Below are 14,413 nucleotides of genomic sequence, written 5' to 3'. Positions count from 1 at the left end.
GGGCCTGAAGCAGTGGAAGAGATCCAAAGGAGAAATCTGGGTCAAAGTTTTGTGGGTCCAGGATGAGGATTTAAAAATTTTTTTTCCAATTAAGTGGCAATTTAGCGTGGCCAAACCACATACCCTGCACATCTTGGTTGAGACCCAGGCAGACACGGGGAAAATATGCAAACTCCACACGAACAGTGACACGGGGCCGGGATTGAACCCAAGTCCTCAGCGCTGTGAGGCAGCAGTGCTAACCACTACGCAGCATACCACCCGAGGACAAGGACTTTTGCCTCTCCCAATCACTTAACAATAAAAACTGAGATTTTGGGGGACTTTTTAGGGCTGCCATTTAATTCACTCAAGACCCCAGAACATACATGCACAGTGCAAACCTCCTCTCCTGGTACCTAACTTTCACATTTTGAGGTTTACAACTGACATTGGACTCAGACCCTAACTCATGTTTTAAGTAAGTACTCTGAATAACTAAAATCACTCATTTCATAATGGTGTCCAGGAACCTCTGGTCCACATCCGGTGAAACATATTAAAGTGCAACATTTGAAAGCCTGATACCCATTTTATAGGTACAGAATGGAATGCCCACAAGTTGATTTTTCCCCAAATGTGTTCAATTGTAACAAAAATTGAAAGCTCAAAGGCAAGTTGCCAATACTATAGATCTACATAGATCAATCCACATGGATTTTCAATTAACATTCATTTAATTAATTCCTGTAGGAGAATATATCTTAAATTCAAGCATTTTAGTTATTTTTAACTCAATCATGATTGTATTATATATTGAAAGCACAGGACAAAGATAATGTACACAATTCTCTTTAATGTTCATGAATAGTTTGGAAAAAAAACAACTTAAAACTACCAAGAATTATTGGTAATTATCCATTGTACATACCTTCTTAAGGGCAGCTAGGGATGGGCAATAAATGCTGGCCTAGCCAGCAATGCCCACATCATTTAAAACGATTTTTTAAAAAATTAGTTTTCTTTAGTTTTGCTCCTGACCTGAAATTACTGTTCTTTAATACGTTTCACAAAATTTAAGACACTTGTCTTACTGTCATTTACTGTTAAAAACTGAAACTACATATAAATATGTGGTCTCCTGCATTGGAAACATCTATTGATTGGTTAAACATACAAGGGTTTCATGAGGCTAACTATATATGTCTGAAATACACATCTTACTAACCTCTTTCAAATAGCTTTTGACACCAGAGTCAGAGAGAATGCATGTGTATAACATTTTGAAGATATTATTTCGACTCAGATGAACATTAATGACCTTTAGCAAAGATTGCCATCCACAAAAATAAAATCACAAGCACGGGGGATGAAGTGGCAGCATTTTAGTCCAGCTATTGGGTTACTGCATGGTCCAGCTCCACCATTAATCACTCTAAACAAAGCTGCAACTACTGACAATCGAGGAATAACAAGGGAAACAGCAATCGCGGCCGCAGTAAAATAAATGGTCTGGTAGATCGTTTGTAAATCTCTCTTCACACCATTTAGACCAAAAAGATAAATATTAAAATCAAATATATTTGTTTACACTGAGGACAACAATGGAAATTTCTGACAATCAAAAGAGCATGGATCTCCTTAGCTGCTGCCTTTCAATCCACTCCTGGCCATCTGATCTTGTGCTCGCTACATAGATCAGAATGTTTTCAATTTCAGTTGCTTGAGTTACTAAATTCAACTCTGCAGCATTTAGTTTTTCTCGTGCCAGTCACTTTGGCTGCCATTTTGGTGAGGGCATCAGCTTGCATTTCATGAGCGTGTAACACAGATCTGACAGCAGTGCTGCTATTTTCAAGCTCAACATTCCAATGAATGCCCTCACTTAACTTTATACAACGGAAAACAAATTCAGCAACAGGAAAAGAAACAACAACTACTTTCATCTTCCACTGCTGATTGATTTCAATTGGCTTTTCAATAGGTTGATGGTTTTCAGAGTTGCTGAGGTCTGCAGGGAGGCAGTGTGGCATGAACTGCAAGTCTTTTTTTTATGGCTTCAAGGACTCCGCACAAAACATTAGCCCCCAGACATGGGTGCAATAATCTGCAGTCCCCTGGACCTTCACCTTGAAAAGGAGAATGACCAGAGGTGACACAAAATTATACATGTCACTGGAAGAGGGAGGAGAAAGAAGAGGAGAAGGGCTCTGAGCAGGAAGCCGAATTTGCCAAAAGGTGTTCAGGGAGAGGTTTTCTGATCCTCAGTGAGGAACAGTATGACACAAGAGTCTGCTTCACTAAAGGGGCGAGATTCTCCGACCCCCCGCCGGGTCGGAGAATCGGCGGGGGCTGGCGTGAATCCCGCCCCCGCCGGTTGCCGAACTCTCCGGCACCGGATATTCGGCGGGGGCGGGAATTGCGCCGCGCCGGTTGGCGGGCCCCCCTGCGCGATTCTCCGGCCCGGATGGGCCGAAGTCCCGCTGCTAAAATGCCTGTCCCGCCGGAGTAGATTAAACCACCTACCTTACCGGCGGGACAAGGCGGCACGGGCAGGCTCCAGGGTCCTGGGGGGGGCGCGGGGTGATCTGGCCCTGGGGGGTGCCCCCACAGTGGCCTGGCCCACGATCGGGGCCCACCGATCCCCGGGCGGGCCTGTGCCGTGGGGGCACTCTTTCCCTTCCGCCTTCGCCACGGTCTCCACCATGGCAGAGGCAGAAGAGACTCCCTCCAATGCGCATGCACGGGAATGCCATCAGCGGCCACTGGCGCTCCCGCGCATGCTCCGCCCGGAGATGTCATTTCCGCACCAGCTGGCGGGGCACCAAAGGCCTTTTCTGCCAGCTGGCGGGGCGGAAATTCGTCCGGTGCCGACCTAACCCCTTAAGGTTGGGGCTCGGCCCCCAAAGATGCGGAGCATTCCGCACCTTTGGGGCGGCGCGATGCCCGACTGATTTGCGCCATTTTGGGCGCCAGTCGGCGGACATCGCGCCGTTTCCGGAGAATTTCGCCCAAGATGTCTTCAGCGAAATATGAAACCTGCTTCAGTCACAACTGGAGCCTCATACAGGACAGGGCACAGGTGGCATCTCCAGTGACTGAGCAGGTGACCAAAACCATGAACTATTATATTTCTGACTCCTTCCAAACTGAAACAGGTGACTGCAGTTTGCTGTCCAATGTTGGATGAGGGAGATCACTGAGGTTTTGCTGAGAATCTTTCTTGTCAGAGTCAGGCAGCAGAGTGAGGATGAAGCAAATTTTCCATGCTGTAGGGTGCCATTGACTGCATACTATTTGCATTGGAGTGTTACATGTCATAGAATCATAGAATTTGCAGTGCAGAAGGAGGCCATTTGGCCCATTGAGTCTGCACTGGCCCTTGGAAAGAGCACCCACCTAAGCCCACATCTCCACCCTATCCCCACACCTCCACCCTATCCCCACACCTGCACCCTATCCCCGTAACCCCACCTAGCCTGCATATCGTTTGGACTGTGGGAGGAAACCAGAGCACCCGGAGGAAATCCACACAAACACGGGGAGAACATGCAGACTTCGCACAGACAGTGACCGAAGCCGGGAATCGAACCTGGGACCCTGGAGTGGTGAAGCAACTGTGCTAACCACTAACTGTGCTCTCGTGCTGTCAACCTGGAACTGTACTGCGATCAAAAGAAATTCCACTTCCTCAATGTCCTGGTAAGCAACAATGCAGGGGCAGCCCAGTAGCACATTGGGTAGCACTGTTGCTTCACAGTTCCAGGGTCCCAAGTTCGATTCCCAGCTTGGGTCACTGTCTGTGTAGAGCCTGCACATATTCCCCTTGTCTGCGTGGGTTTCCTCTAGGTGTTCCGGTTTCCTCCCACAAGTCCCGAAAGACATGCTGTTAGGTAATTTGGACATTCTGAATTCTCCCTCTGTGTACCCGAACAGGCGCCAGAATATGGCGACTAGGGGATTTTCACAGTAATTTCATTGCAGTGTTAATGTAAGCCTACTTGTGACAATCAAGATTATTATATTATACTATACTATATTATATTATATTATACTATAGTATATTATATTATACTATATTATATTATACTATATTATATTACATTCTATATACACAGTGCCTCAGTCAGATCAATGCCCAGAGCCCTGCCAGCAGTCAGCATGGAGCATTGAGGGTGGAGTCCAGCCAGTTTAAAAAGGAGCATTGGGGAGAGGGGAGGGGGGGCAGAATTTCCAGTCGTGTGGAGAACTGAGGGTGAAGCTGTCCAACACCAGCAAGGAGGATTCTCTGAATTTAGAAAGAGTGAAATCAACTTTAACATCGCAGCAAGTACGTTGGTGGAGCTCGGAGTGTGGATAAACAAGGTAAGTAAACAGCAAAATTATTATTTTCTTTTTGTAACAAGATCAGAGAGCCTGGAGATAGTAAGCATTGAGCTGGAGGTGTTCCGAGTGGAGAATTAGAACAGAGATGACTACGAGCATCAGGGAGAGATAAACAAAAAGTGATGTCAACAAGGAAAGCTCAGCATCTGTAACTGGTGAGTATTTAAAAAAAATAAATCTTTAGTTTATTTCTGTTAAGGAACAGGGAACATCATCCTGCTTAATGTGGAAACTCCAGAAACTTTTCACGTCCTGTACAAACATATGTGCAGCAAGTTCCATCAGCTGGAAGAGCTCAAGCTCTGGGTCTTAGAGTTTAAGCAGCAACTGGAGTCATTGCAGTACAGCTACAAGACTTAGAGCTCTGTGCATAGCCTGTTCCTGCAGGTGGGCATCCTGCAGCTTCTGAAGTTGCAGGCAGAGACGGAATTTGTGACCACCAGGTGGTTAAGGGGGACCAGGCAGGCAGTGCAGGAGTCCCCTGAGTGCACCTTTTTTTCAAAGAACAAAGAACAAAGAACAAAGAAATGTACAGCACAGGAACAGGCCCTTCGGCCCTCCAAGCCCGTGCCGACCATACTGCCCGACTAAACTACAATCTTCTACACTTCCTGGGTCCGTATCCTTCTATTCCCATCCTATTCATATATTTGTCAAGATGCCCCTTAAATGTCCCTATCGTCCCTGCCTCCACTACCTCCTCCGGTAGTGAGTTCCAGGCACCCACTACCCTCTGCGTAAAAAACTTGCCTCGTACATCTACTCTAAACTTTGCCCCTCTCACCTTAAACCTATGCCCCCTAGTAATTGACCCCTCTACCCTGGGGAAAAGCCTCTGACTATCCACTCTGTCTATGCCCCTCATAATTTTGTATACCTCTATCAGGTCGCCCCTCAACCTCCTTCGTTCCAGTGAGAACAAACAGAGTTTATTCAATCGCTCCTCATAGCTTATGCCCTCCATACCAGGCAACATTCTGGTAAATCTCTTCTGCACCCTCTCTAAAGCCTCCACATCCTTCTGGTAGTGTGGCGACCAGAATTGAACACTATACTCCAAGTGTGGCCTAACTAAGGTTCTATACAGCTGCAACATGACTTGCCAATTCTTATAAATTCTTTCGAACAGTAATGGTGAGGGTGATGATTCCTTTGGGCATTATAGCCAAAACCAAGTTCTTGGGTTGCTCAGCTACATAGAAGGGATGTAGAAATACTGGGGAAGCAATGGTGACGGGGAACAGGAAAATGGCCGTGATATAGCGAGGACCGTAATGAGAACAGAGTGGGCACGATTCTACGGAACGAAGACTAAGTGCTCCTGCCAGAGGGAAAACCAAAGTGATTCCCGCTGGTGCCAGGAACGAACCTGATGTGCCATGCAATGGCACTTAGAAACGTTTTATGCAAAAATCGGGGTTTTCATCCATTCCATGGCACAGAGTAAATTTTTTACAGAGGATCGGGGTTTTTGCTGGATCTGAGAGGAGTGGGGTCGAATCTCTATGACAGGCCTTGCTCCTCAGAGATAAGGATCAATGTCAGAATTATTCTACAGCCGCCCCTTCCCAGGGTCACTGGCAAGAACCCCCACCCCTCATTCCCCCACTTCAGCCTTCCAAGTCACCAACTTCAACCCCCCTCATTCCTCCGCCTGATTCCCAAATTTTAGGCCCCGCCTCTTGGCAGTGCCAACCTAGCACCTTGCACTTTGAGGGGCGTCACGCTGGTGAGTACCCTCCCTACAATTGCCACCAGGGTGCCGAGGGGGGGATCCTTCATGGGTGGTGTCATGATATTCAAACACACACATCATGATGGACACACCAACAGGCAAATCAGAGCACACAACACCACAACCAATCACAGACAAGAACACCAACCACATAAAAAGCACGAGCACGACACCTGGTGTTCAGTAGGTCTGGGGACAAAGAAACAGAGAAGAGCTGTTACAACATCACAAGCAGGGAACCCCCACGTGCAGAGTGAAAAGACAAAACTGTACATAGTAAGTTTGAATAAAATAGCGTTGTACCATATACAACCGTGTTGGCTCATCTGTGTGTCAGAACACCCAACACCACATGGTACAGGAGTGGATCGATACCTGCCTACTAACCTGCCATTCTGGACATGGACCGCACCGACAAACCGCAGCCGTTGCAAGTCGCGGGGAACCTAGGTACCAATTGGAAGCTCTTCAGGCAGCGATTTGACCTGTACATCCGTGCCACCGAAAAACAGAGTGCCTCGGATGAAACGAAGATTGCAATGCTCCTCTTCTACGCAGGTCAGCACGCCACCGACGTCTTCAACTCACTGGTGTTCGAAGAAGGCGAAAACCAATCCAAATATGACACGGTCATCCTCAAACTGGACCAGCACTTTCAAGTTGAAGTAAATGAAAGTTTTGAAAGATACCTCTTTAAGCAAAGCCTGCAAGGTAAGGAGGAGCTTTTTCAACCCTTCTTGACGCACCTCCGGATTCTAGCGCAGTCCTGCGGTTACGGCACCACCACAGAGTCCATGATCAGGGACCAGATTGTTTTTGGCGTTGCCTCTAGTGGCCTACGCCAGCAGCTTCTTAAAATAAAAAGCCTCACCTTAGCGTCTGCTGTGGAAGCCTGTGTCCTCCACGAAAATGCTACCTGCCGTTTTGCCCGATTTCAGGCGTCCGAGTTGGCACGGAGGGGGTCCCCAGCCGTCGAATCGGCAAGCCAGGCCGCCCACGACGTCGAACGCATCCAGGCCGTCGATTACTTCCCGACCCACGGCCCGGACGACAGCGGCCGCTTCCCGCGCTTTTCGCGGTCTCCCGCGCAGGTGCGCGCCAAAAATAACGGCCACAACGAGGGACGCACTGCGCAGGCGCGCCCACCGCAAGATCGCACTGCGCATGCGCAGTGGCGCAACGAACGCCGTGACGTCATGACGTGCGGCAATTGTGGAGCTCTACATTTAAAAGGGCAATGTCCTGCAAAAAACCGACAGTGCCTCAGATGTGGCAAGATGGGCCACTACGCAGCCCACTGTCGTTCGGCTCAACCCATGGATCCGGCGCATCCTCGACAATCTCGCAGACAAGTCAGGACCGTCCAGCCCACGCATCAAGACTTCCAGTTAAGTGATGCAGATGACCAGGATGCCTTCCGCGTTTCCGTCATCGATGTCAACAAGGTCAATGCCATCAATCCAGCCGATGAGTGGTGTGCCACCCTGACGGTCAACCGATCGCGCGTCGCCTTCCGTCTGGACACCGGCGCATCCGCCAACCTGATTGCATATTCTGCAGTCCAGGCCATGAAGGTCAAACCACCCATCACGCCATCCCGGCTCAAGATGGTTGACTATAACGGGAACGTCATCCCGTCCATAGGATCTTGCCAGCTACAGGTAACTCACAAGATGCACACGGCCACACTCCCCTTCGAAGTTGTCGGCTCATCAAAGGACTCGTTACTGGGCGCACAGGCGTGTAAGGTCCTTCACCTGGTACAGCGCATTATGTCTCTCTCTCCAGATGAGATATCCGACTTCCCGGATGCTGAGTTCGACGTAAATCTCCATTCCCTCCTTGCTCACAACCAGGAGGTTTTTGAAGGCATGGGGACATTGCCATACACGTACAAGATTCGACTCAGACCGGACGCCATCCCTGTCGTTCACGCACCTCGCAGGGTTCCTGCGCCACTCAAAGACCGCCTCAAGGTACAACTGCAGGTTCTTCAGGACCAAGGGGTCCTATCCAGGGTCACGGAGCCCACGCCATGGGTCAGCTCCATGGTCTGTGTAAAGAAGCCCTCTGGCGAGCTCCGTATATGTATAGATCCTAAAGATCTGAATAACAACATCATGCGGGAACACTATCCCATCCCGAAACGAGAGGACCTCACCAGCGAGATGGCGCGAGCCAAAATATTCACCAAATTGGATGCGTCCAAAGGATTTTGGCAGATCCAACTGGACCCGGCCAGCCGAAGACTATGCACATTCAACACCCCTTTTGGCAGATTCTGCTACAACCGGATGCCATTCGGCATCATTTCAGCATCTGAAGTTTTCCACCGCATTATGGAGCAGATGATGGAAGGCATCGAAGGGGTACGTGTATATGTGGACGATATCATCATTTGGTCCACCACTCCGCAGGAACACATGCATCGTCTACGACGTGTCTTCACCCGCATACGACAAAATGGCCCGCGTCTCAACCGTGCGAAGTGTGCCTTCGGCCAGACGGAGCTGAAATTCCTCGGGGACCACATCTCAAGGTCAGGGGTCCGTCCCGATGCAGACAAGGTTAGCGCCATCACAGCCATGCCACGACCGGCTGACAAGAAGGCTGTCCTAAGATTCCTGGGCATGGTCAACTTCCTTGGGAAGTTCATTCCCAACCTGGCTTCTCATACAACAAATATGCGCCATCTCGTAAAACAATCGACAGAATTCAACTGGCACCAATCGCATCAGCGGGAATGGGAGGAGCTCAAGCACAAACTGGTCACGGCACCAGTGCTGGCCTTCTTTGACACGACTCGCCCTACAAAGATCTCAACAGACGCCAGCCAATCTGGTATTGGAGCGGTACTCCTGCAAAAAGACAGCACGTCGTCATGGGCCCCGGTTGCATATGCCTCACGAGCCATGACCCCTACCGAACAGCGCTACGCGCAAATCGAAAAAGAATGCCTGGGCTTGTTAACTGGACTGGACAAGTTCCACGACTATGTGTATGGCCTGCCACGATTTACGGTCGAAACTGACCACCGCCCCCTGGTCAACATCATTAACAAAGACCTGAACGACATGACTCCTCGCCTCCAGCGCATCTTACTTAAACTCAGGAGGTACGATTTCGAACTGATCTACACTCCGGGGAAGGATCTCATCGTGGCGGACACTCTTTCCCGAGCAGTGAGCACACCACCAGATGCGGAGGGGTTCGTGCGTCAAATTGAGGCACACGTAACTCTGACAGCAGCAAATCTGCCAGCTGATGATCCTAGTCTGGCCCACATACGCGCAGAGACGGCGACTGACCCCCTTCTGCAGCGAGTGATGCGCCACATGACGGAAGGGTGGCTCAAAGGGCAGTGCCCCCAGTTTTATAATGTGCGAGATAATCTTACCAACATAGACGGGGTCCTTATGAAATCAGACAGGATCGTTATTCCGCACAGTGTGCGCCAGATGATTCTTCATCAACTACACGAAGGCCACTTGGGCGTCGAAAAATGCAGACGAAGGGCCCGGGAGGCGGTATATTGGCCGGGTATTAATGAAGACATAGCCAACATGGTGCTCAACTGCACAACCTGTCAGAGGTTTCAGCCGGCGCAACCTCCGGAAACACTTCTACCACACGAGATGGTGACGTCCCCCTGGGCGAAGGTGGGTGTTGACCTATTTCACGCGCTCGGCAGAGATTACATCGTTATTATAGACTACTTCTCAAACTACCCGGAAGTCATGCCTCTCCATGATCTGACGTCGTCCGCAGTCATTGGGGCCTGCAAGGAAACATTTGCTCGCTATGGCATTCCAAGGACTGTCATGTCAGACAATGGACCCTGCTTCGCCAGCCGTGAATGGTCGTCCTTTGCCGCAGCATATGGTTTCACTCATGTGACATCCAGCCCTCTACATCCACAATCGAACGGGAAGGCTGAAAAGGGTGTCCACATCGCCAAGCGGCTCCTGTGCAAGGCGGCTGCTGCCGGATCGGACTTTAACCTTGCCTTGCTGGCCTATCGATCGGCCCCGCTATCCACGGGTCTCTCGCCAGCGCAGCTACTAATGGGTCGCTCCCTCAGGACGACGGTACCTTCCATCCTGGCACCAACAACAGACCATGAGACGGTTCTTCGGAACATGCAAATGCAGCGTGATCGCCAGAAAAGTCGGTACGACACACGAGCGACGGACCTGCCCCCCCTGTCCTCCGGAGACAAAGTACGCGTCCATCAACCGTATGGTGGCTGGTCAGCACCGGCCGAAGTCCTCCGACAAGTGGCTCCCCGCTCGTTCCTGGTTCGCATGCCGGATGGTTCAGTGCGTCGCCGCAATCGGCGCGCCCTTCGCCGACTTCCACGTTCACAGCCACACAGTACGCACACGCCAGATCCTCAACAGGCTTCCGAGGATGACTTTGTGGAGCTGCCGCACATCACGCCCTTTCCATCGCCACCCATGGCCATGCCTGCACAGCAGCCGGTGGTTCTTGATCCACCCTTGAGGCGGTCAACCCGAACTCGTCGCAAGCCCATTAGACTGGACTTATAATACCGTTCATATGTTTAACAAGTTGCACAATTTTACATGATAACCTGTTGTTGTTTATCGTTCCAGATGTCGTCTGACTGGACAACTGTTCAAGTTTTTTTTTCTTCTTCTCTCGTTCGCATTTATGTTATGTTATGGTACAACTTGGTTCATGTGACGCACCCGACATCGCCCCATGTACATAGTTCCGTCATATGCACATGCTGCACACGACACACACACACTCTTAGATGCACTCACGACACGATCATATTTATTACCACGTAGGCACATATCTTTGTAAAAAGGGGGGATGTCATGATATTCAAACACACACATCATGATGGACACACCAACAGGCAAATCAGAGCACACAACACCACAACCAATCACAGACAAGAACACCAACCACATAAAAAGCACGAGCACGACACCTGGTGTTCAGTAGGTCTGGGGACAAAGAAACAGAGAAGAGCTGTTACAACATCACAAGCAGGGAACCCCCACGTGCAGAGTGAAAAGACAAAACTGTACATAGTAAGTTTGAATAAAATAGCGTTGTACCATATACAACCGTGTTGGCTCATCTGTGTGTCAGAACACCCAACACCACAGGTGGGGTAGTAGGGGGGCTTGTGCTAGGCTGGAGAGGCACAAGTTGGGATTCCTTCCAAGATGGGGGTCATTTGGCTGGTCTTCCCTTCTGTATACGTAAATCCTTCAAACAGTCAGTCTGAATTTTACACTGGGGTGATGGTCCTGTCCCTTACATGGGATCTTCCAGGAGGGATTTCCCACTGCATGATTGGGGTACCCCGAAAATTCGATGCTGGGAAACCAGAAAGTTATGGGCCAATGTGTTCAGTTTTGGTCTCCTTTCCTAACGAATGGTATGCTGGCCTTAGAAAGAGTGTAATGAATGTCCAATTGATGAAATCCTGAGATAGAAGAGCTATCATATAAGAGCAATTAAGTAGAATAAAACTATCTTCTCTGGAATTCCGAAGAATGAAAGGTGATTACATTGAAATATATACATTTCTTAGAAGTGGTTATAGGGAACAAGGATTTATGATCTTGGGACAAGGTGACGCCATTTGGGACTGAGGAAAGAAGAAATTTCATCTCTCAAAGGATTGTGAACCTTTGGAATCCCTTACTTCAGAGATTGTGAATTCTCAGTCAATGAATATTTTCTGAGACAGATATCAATAGACTCTTGGGTACTAACGCAAGCAAGAGATTTAAGAATTTGGTTGGAAAGTACAGTTGACATAGAAGTCCATCCATGATCTTATTGTATGATGAAGCAGGCTCAGTGGGCCACATGGTCTACTCTTGCTCATGTGTATTATGTTTTTAAGTTCCTAGTAACATAACAAGTAATGAGCAGATTTCAAGAGGATATAAATAGCCTACTGAAATGGGACATATGGGAAATGCAATACGATAGGGATGACCGTGTAGACTGCACAATATGGAGAGGGAGGATGACCTTAATAGTACTATTTTGATGGGACAGATGGACCTGAAAATACCTTTAAGAAGGTGATAGGACAAGTTGATAAGGTAGTTCAGAAAGCTTATGGGGTACGTGGCTCTCTATTTAGAATACAAAATGTCATGCTAAATTGTTGAAGAAGGTACAGATGAGATTTGCCAGATGATACCAATGACAAGGGATTAGAGTAGCCAATTATTTTTCTTTTAGCAATTAATGGCAATTTAGCATGGCCAATCCACTTAACCGGCATATATATTAGAGAGGAACCATTATGGTTGAAATTGGTTCTTTAAGCTCAAAAAATGCAAAATATGCTGCAAATTTGCTTTTGCTAGACTTTGATATTTTCTACCATGAGCAAGTTCCCCAGTGCTGCAGAGTTCCCTTTACATTACAATAGAATCACAGAACACCCTTTTATTTTTTCCACCATGCAAACCAGTAACCTTTAAACTAAGTCTGCCTGAGACTGCCAATTATTGCTAATTGGCATTGAATTAAGAACAGTTTTGTGTTGCATAGCCACTAGGAACCAGAAAAGAAATGAGGAAAGATTATTACATCCAATATAAAAGGGATGATTCCGATTCCTTCAATCTTGTCCAAATTTATAGCAGGTCACAGAGATGAGAGGAAAGTGTACATGTGCCAACCATCTCCTAGGTGTTTTGTCTTTGTTTTAAATGGATCTAAATTACATCTCCAGATATAGCATGATAATGCACTGTTGTATGAGTTGGAGAGAACTGCATGGAAATAGAGAGTAATTATATTCCACTTAACTCAGTAAATTTCAATTTTAAAACTAGAAAAATTAAACTAATTGTTTTAATTGAAGCAGATGAATATTATTGATCTTTCAAAAATGCAGAAAAGAGCTTTTAATAGTTTAGTACTTCCAGGGTCGAAGCAGGGATCAATAACTGTTAATCTGCACCTTAAATCTGTATTGTGCTGTTGCACTGCCAAATCTTGTAATGCATTAATTCGTCCAATTCATCTCAAAACAGTGGGAGATTAATTTTCTTGCGCCTTTCACACACTTGCTGTTAATCGACATCCAAATGTAAATTGTTTGACAAACCTTATTGAAATCTTTGAGGAAGTATCAGAAAGGGCAAATAAGAGCAACGCTGTAGATGCAGACATTTGGATTTCCAAAAGGCCTTCAATAAGGCAGTGCATAGTGGACTCAAGACTAAGACCAGAGCATGTAGAGTTGGTAAGTAGTGGAATGGAATCTACAAATTAAAATTAAATGAGGAGTAAGGGCTAAAGGCTCAACTTGGAAATTATGTGAAACGCATTCCACAAAGATATGTGTTCAGACCTCTGTTGTTCACCATTGACATAAATAATTTGGTATAAGAAATCGGACAATTTTAAATTTTAAGGATGACACCAAATTGCAGGGTATAGTTAATACAGCAGTGGAACTGCAATAATCAGAGCAGGTACAGAAACATAAGTCACTAAAAGTAGTGACACAGGTTAGTGAAACCATTAAAAAAACAAAGCTCTGGGTATAAAATTAAAAAGCAAATGAATTCTGTTAAGTTTCGACAGTACATTAGTTCGACCACACTTGGGAGTGCTGTGAACTGTTCTGGTCTTCAGTTAGCTTTCCATCATTTATCATTCCTAATGTTCCTAGAAATAAAGATGTGTTAAGTGACTATGTGTTAAACAATAATCACTTTCCAATACGAATGCATGGGAGAAGAGTGGGTTATGTTCCTGACCTGTAATTTTTACATGAAAAACCCATTGATTGTCTAAATACCCACAATTGGAGGTTTGGCCTTCAGCGTCCAAGGATCTAGGCCCAAGAATCATATGTATTTCTTTCGTGTTTTATTTCCGTCAAGTTTTCTCTGACCTCATCTTGTCTATGACACCTTTTGCTACTTTGATGCCTTTCCTTCATTATCCAGCTCTGTGGAATCACTTGAAGATGGTTTCACTCTTATCAATTCAACTGTAATCAGACCATTTCCAGCAATAACTACTTTTTCCATCCGTGTGTCATTATCACTGGAGTTTTCCCAGGATGCATCCTTTTATCACTTCATCTTCCGCATCCATCTACATTAGCAACATCATTGATCAAAATAGGGTCAACTTCCATATTTATGTTGAAGACACCAGTTTTTCCTCTCAAGGGCTCCCCTCAAGTTCTCCATAACCCTGTGTTGTCAGAATACTTGTCCAACATGCAGTCTTGGATGAGGTGAAATTTCCTCCAGTTAAACATTGAGAAGACCAGCACCATCATCCTTG

Source organism: Scyliorhinus torazame, chromosome 15 (genome assembly GCF_047496885.1).
Source record: "Scyliorhinus torazame isolate Kashiwa2021f chromosome 15, sScyTor2.1, whole genome shotgun sequence".
NCBI classification, from domain to species: domain Eukaryota; kingdom Metazoa; phylum Chordata; class Chondrichthyes; order Carcharhiniformes; family Scyliorhinidae; genus Scyliorhinus; species Scyliorhinus torazame.
Note: the sequence above shows the minus strand (reverse complement) of the source record.